Here is a 6,256-nt window from a genome sequence, read left to right on the forward strand (position 1 = left end):
AGTGATTAGACGACCTTATTCTTCGGGTCAGTGCGACTACAGAGATACCAGAATCATATCGAGTTTTTATGATTGACAGCTGTCACATTAAAGGACGCCCTTTTTTTTTTTTTGTAAAATCTAGTTTTTCCATCGCCATATTTTGAGAGCTATAATTTTTCCATATTTTGGTCGACAGTTATGTGATGGCTTGCTTTTTGTGGGATGAGTTGACTTTTTTTATTGGTGCCATTTTCGGGCACGTAACATTTTTTGATCGCTTTCTATTCAGATTTTTGGAGGCAGAATAAACAAAAACCAACAACTCAGGAATTGTTTTTTTACATTTTTTTTATTATTTTTTTTTTTTATTCTGCTCCGCGTGTGGTAAAATTGATAAGGTAGCTTTATTCTTCGGGTCAGTACGTTTACAGCGGTACCACATCTATATCGTTTTTCTATGTTTTGGCGCTTTTACACAAAGCTATTTTGTAGAAAATATTTTTTTTTGCATCGCTTTATTCTGAGAGCTATAACTTTTTGACTTTTTGGATGATGGAGCTGTATGGCGGCTTGTTTTTTGCTGGACAAGATGACGTTTTCAGCGGTACCAATTTAATTTATATTTGTCTTTTTGATCGCGTGTTATTCCATTTTTTGTTTGGCAGTATGATGATAAATAAAAAAACGAAGCAAAAAACAATGCTTTATCTTTTTTTTTACTGTGTTCACTGAAGGGGTTAACTAGTGGAACAATTTTATAGGTCATGTCGTTCCAGGCGTGGCGATACCAAATGTGTACTTTTTTATTTTATTTTTTTTCATAATATTGGTATGTTCTCCCCATGTTTGCGTGAGTTTCCTCTGTTCTCCGGTTTCCTCCCACACTCCGAAGACATACTGATAGGGAATGTAGATTGTGAGCCCCAACGGGGACAGTGCCCAAAATGTCTGTAATTTGTCTGAATTGTAAAGTGCTGCGGAATATGTTGGCGCTATATAAATAAAGATTATTATTGATGGGTACATTATATTTTTATTTTTGGTGGATTATTTTTTTTTTTAAATATTTTTACCCCCCCCCACACCCACACACACACACACACACTTTCTGATAGTTTTTTTTTTTTTTTAATTTGTTTACTTGTCCCACTATGGGACTTTCACTTTTTTTTTTTTTTTATTCTGATCGACTGCATAGCACAGGAATGGAGCACCATTGAGGAAGTTTCAGTGAGTGATCGGGGTGTTTTTTTTTTTTTCTCAAATCTACTCCCTCGCTATGCGTGTGGAATCATTTGCAGTGGGGGTACTGTAAATCTTACATTTACAGCAGCGATTTCAAGTGGATTTTGCACCTTATCCATTGCAAATGGTTGCATTTTATTTTGTCTGGACACGTTTGCTGCTACATGTGAATGGGATGTAGAAATCCCCATCCATCTAAATACTATTGCAGATTTCTGCCACAAAATCTGTCCTGCATCTGGATTTAGCCTTAGGCTTCTGTTTTATATAAATAGTCATGCAAGCTCTTGAATGTAATACTATGACAGCTATCTTTAGCCTTAGTGACACTTTATATCGGATAACGTTGCAGTTTTAAACAATCATACAAAAACAATCTGGACTTTCATGCCTATCAAAAATCTTTTATTAGCGAAAAGAAAGGTGCTATGACCAGTCAATTGCAAAAGCATCCAAAAGGCAACATCTCAAAGTACCTGGGCTTCTACTTTTTTTGTCTGCTGGAGACAAATGCAGAGACATAGGGAGAACCCTAACAAGGCTGTGGAGTCGGTAAGCCAAACCTTCGTGCTCAAGACTCCTCAATTTCCATGACACCGACTCCAACTCCCTCATACATGGCTTGTTTAAGTGATAAATTTACTGTAGCACAGATTCATCCCTGCTAAAAGTCTAGACCCTTAGATCAGGGATAGGGTGGGCATTTATAGGACATTTCATAACTTTCCCAAATTCTTTTGAGAAAAATATTCCCCATTGAGCTACTGTACCCAATTTATTTATTTTAGGAGTCTGAGTCAGTCTGTTTTAGACTGACTCCACTGAAATGGGCTCTAACTCCACAGCCCTGCTCCCTAAGCAGCTAGTTTCAATTCTACATTACAGACCATGTGACATGAATACAGATGATGCCAGGGGGTAGTACCACAGCCCTGGTACTTCTGGGGCAGATTTAACCCCTTCACGACATCAGCCGTACATGTGCAGTGCCGCTACTACCCTCCCCCTTCCACACACATGTTGATGACCACTCTGATTGGCCGTTCCATTCTGACTAGCCAATCAGACATTTGACAAAGTTTAAAAAAAAAAAAAATCACAGCAGTCAAAATGGATGGACTGATTGCAACGCGTTACCTCTATTGATTAACCCTTTTGCCGGCACTTGGTCAGTAATAGTGATGAGCGAGCACTAAATTGCTCGGGTCGAGCAAATTGGAATACTCGGGTGCTCGACCCGAGCCACGAGCCCAATGTAAGTCTATGGGAAACTCAAGCATTTTTCAGGCGGCTCCCCCTGGCGGTCTGCAGAGGGCCTAAAAATTGCCCAAATTGATGGGAACAGTGCTCAAATGACATGGGACAAGCATGGGGAAGACCCCTGGAAGCATTTCTGACTCCCAGGTCACTGCTGTCAACAACGTTGTCAGAGGTATTACGCCACTTTTACAGACTCACAATAAAACATACAAAAACAAAACCAAAATGGATTTTCCTGGGAAATATATTAAGGAACATCCTTTCCAGGGTAATGACTTGTATATAAAGCAAAATAAATAACCAAAAATACTCCTCCACACCTTGGGCTATGTTCACACGTAGTGTTTTTGATGCGTTTTTTCACTTTTGCATTGCTTTCAACAAAGACAAATGCATTCACTGGGAAATGTAATTTTAACATTTTAGAACCTTATCTGGCCATGTGGTGTGTGACACATCATCAGACACATGCATACAGTGCTGAAAAGACATGGGAACAGCATGGGGAAGACCTCTGGAAGCATTTCTGACTCCCAGGTCACTGCCTAAAAGTGTGCCCATCATAAGTGATCCTTGGCGCATGCGAAGATGCCTCCCACCATGCACCTGTCGTTGCAGACTTGCAACAATCACCGTTCACGTCCTTGTCCCAGTGCAGCGTTCAGTTGTCCCTACCCCATTCCTTGGAATGCAAGCGCAAGTATGCAGCCACCCACCCACCCACAGGCTGCAATACTACACTGCCAATTTTTTGACAGCTGCTTGCCCTTGAAATGTGGCCTTTTAGGCTCATGGAGGCGGAAGCTTTTCATAACCTCATGCCGGCGGCGGCCGAGTGTCCATACTCGGTCCCCAGCCGCCACTGTTTCTCCCGGTGTCGTCTCCGCCTTCCACAAGCACGGGTCCTACAACATTACCCGTACCCTCCCCAGTGCACTTACTGGGAAGGACCGCCTAACCACAAACACGTGGACAGGTGAATGTGGCCAGGGACGGTACGGAGCCAGTCCACAGCTTTTTTTGATGAGAGTTGTATTTAGCTTGGTGAAAGGACTGGCATAGAGGGAAACCGTATCTACCCTGGGTGTCATTTCTCCCAGGAAGTCCTCTAATGCAGCTTGTTGCAGAAGCTATGGCAGCCCGTCCAACTTCAACTTGCACTTGTCGGTGGTGCTTTGACACACAAACATCTTTCTTTGCGCATTTAATTTCGTGAATACAGAGTTGGACAATGGCCTGATCTGCAATGCGGTTTAAGAAATAACATGCATAAGCATGTCCGATCCACATTAAAAAAGCAGCCATAGAGTGTCCGGGAACCTTCCCCACATTTTTCTTAGCGAGGACTGCTTCTCGGTGGGGTTGGACGGGCCCACCAGAGAACCGGAGACTCCTCCGGTGGGCCCTGGCTTCTCCTTCAGGAGAGTTCATAGTGCCGAGGTGAGGCCATGATGATGATAGAGGCCACCATCTGCTTAGTTTTCTGTTACTTGGAATGCAAGCGCAAGTAAGCAGCCAGCTACCCACCCACCCACAGGCCGCAACACTAAACTGCAGATTTCTGGGCAGCTGCATGCACTTGAAATATGGCCTTTTAGACTTGTGGAGGCGGAAGCTTTTCACAACCTCATGCCGGCGGCTGCCGGGTGTCCATACTCGGTCCCCAGCCGCCACTATTTCTCCCGGTATCGTCTCCGCCTTCCACAAGCACAGGTCCCACAACATTACTCGTGCCAACCCCAGTGCACTTACTGGGAAGGACCGCCTAACCACAAACACGTGGACAAGTGAATGTGGCCTGGGACGGTACAGAGCCAGTCCACAGATGAGAGTTGTATTTAGCTCAGTGAAAGGACTGGCATAGAGGGAAACCGTATCTACTCTGGGCGTCATTTCTCCATCACCAGGTTCCGCCCATTGTCACACACGACCATGCCTGGCTGTATGTTCAGCGGTGAGAGCCACAGAACAGGCTGCTGTGTTACAGCTTTTAACAACTCTGCAGCGCTGGGCGGTTTGTCAATTAAGCATGTTATCTTCAGCACAGCCTGTTGCCGCTTGGCCAAGGCAGTGCTGTCAGCTTGTGACTGATGTGGTCATTTCGGAGATGGAGGAGGAGGTGCAGGAGCTCAACAATGTGATTACATTAAGGTAAAATTGGTGATGCTGTTTTTTATACTAAAAAAAGATCCTATTGTTTTGTTTTTTTTACGTTATTTTTTAAGACAAATGCATTCACCGGAAAATGTCATTTTAACATTTTACAACCTTATCTGGCAATGTGGTGTGTGACACATCATCAAATACATCCTGTTTTATTTATGATGGAGGGACTCTGAAAGTCATAAAGCTTATGTTTATAGGGCCATCAGACGGCCCTTACTATTCTTAAAAGGCCAGCAGTCGGCCCTCGCTATTGTTAGAGAGACATCAGCCAGCTATGCTTTGTTGTTCCCATTATTAACAAGTGGGTCTCCTATACTGTTATTGTGTATCCAGTGACTGCAAGGGCTGCCAAAAATTTGGATGCAACCCAATACCCCTTTGAAGAGACATAGAGGAGGGTCTCAGTAAAAAAAAAAATGTTCCCATTATAAAGGAGCCGGTCTCCTATAGTGGTAATGCCCATGCTGTGACTGCAAGGGCTGCCAAAATTGTGTAAAAACCCCACTAAGAATTTAAAGACACATAGAGCAGGGCCACAGTAACAACAAATTCTCATTAGAAAGGAGAGTCTGCTATACAGTTATAGGGTATGCAGTGAGTCCAATGGCTGACCAATTTTAGGAAAAACCCCACTAAGAATTTAAAGACACATAGAGCAGGGCCACAGTAACGACAAATTCCCATAAGAAAGGAGAGAGTCTGCCATAAAGTTATAGGATATGCAGTGAGTCCACGGCTGACCAATTTTAGGAAAAACCCCACTAAGAATTTAAAGACACATAGAGCAGGGCCACAGTAACAACAAATTCTCATTAGAAAGGAGAGTCTGCTATACAGTTATAGGGTATGCAGTGAGTCCAACGGCTGACCAATTTTTAGGAAAAACCCCACTAAGAATTTAAAGACACACAGAGCAGGGCCACATTAACAAGTACGACATGTTCCTATTAGGAGAGGGTATGCTATACAGTTATAGGGTATGCAGTGAGTCCAACGGCTGAACAATTTTAGGAAAAGCCCCACTAAAAATTTTAAGAGACATAGAGCAGGACCACAGTAAGAACAAATTCCCATTAGAAAGGAGAGAGTCTCCCATCCCCCATAGTGTTGGCCTATGCAGTGAATGCAAGGGCTGCCAAAAATTTGCAGGCACTTCAATGCCCCTTGGAAGAGACCTGGAGGAGGGTCTCATAAAAAAATGTTCCCATTAGAAAGGAGCGGGCCTCCTATACTTGTAATGCCCATGCACAAGTGTATAGGCTGACAAACATTTACCCCTGGGGGGTATACATGAACATACTATATAAAAAACATTTTTTACGGGCATCATAAACACCGTTTAAAAAAATTATGTGGGTGTTGCATCACGGAGCACGGTCAACCTGGTGATATGGTGGTGGAGGATGAGGAGAAGGAGGAAGAGAGGAGCAAATAACCTAAATCAGGAAGCGTATACCCATGTGTGGGTGTGAAAAGGTGCATGGGAATATACCTCCCAAGAAAAGACACTGGATTTGAGTTTATGTTACGCTGCTATCATTCGGTGGTGTTGAGAAGTCTGGCCCAATCCAGCCCTTGTTTATTTTTATAAGAGTCAGCCTGT

Source organism: Phyllobates terribilis, unplaced genomic scaffold (assembly GCF_046119375.1).
Source record: "Phyllobates terribilis strain yellow unplaced genomic scaffold, ASM4611937v1 Scaffold_1__5_contigs__length_1240528914, whole genome shotgun sequence".
NCBI lineage: Eukaryota > Metazoa > Chordata > Amphibia > Anura > Dendrobatidae > Phyllobates > Phyllobates terribilis.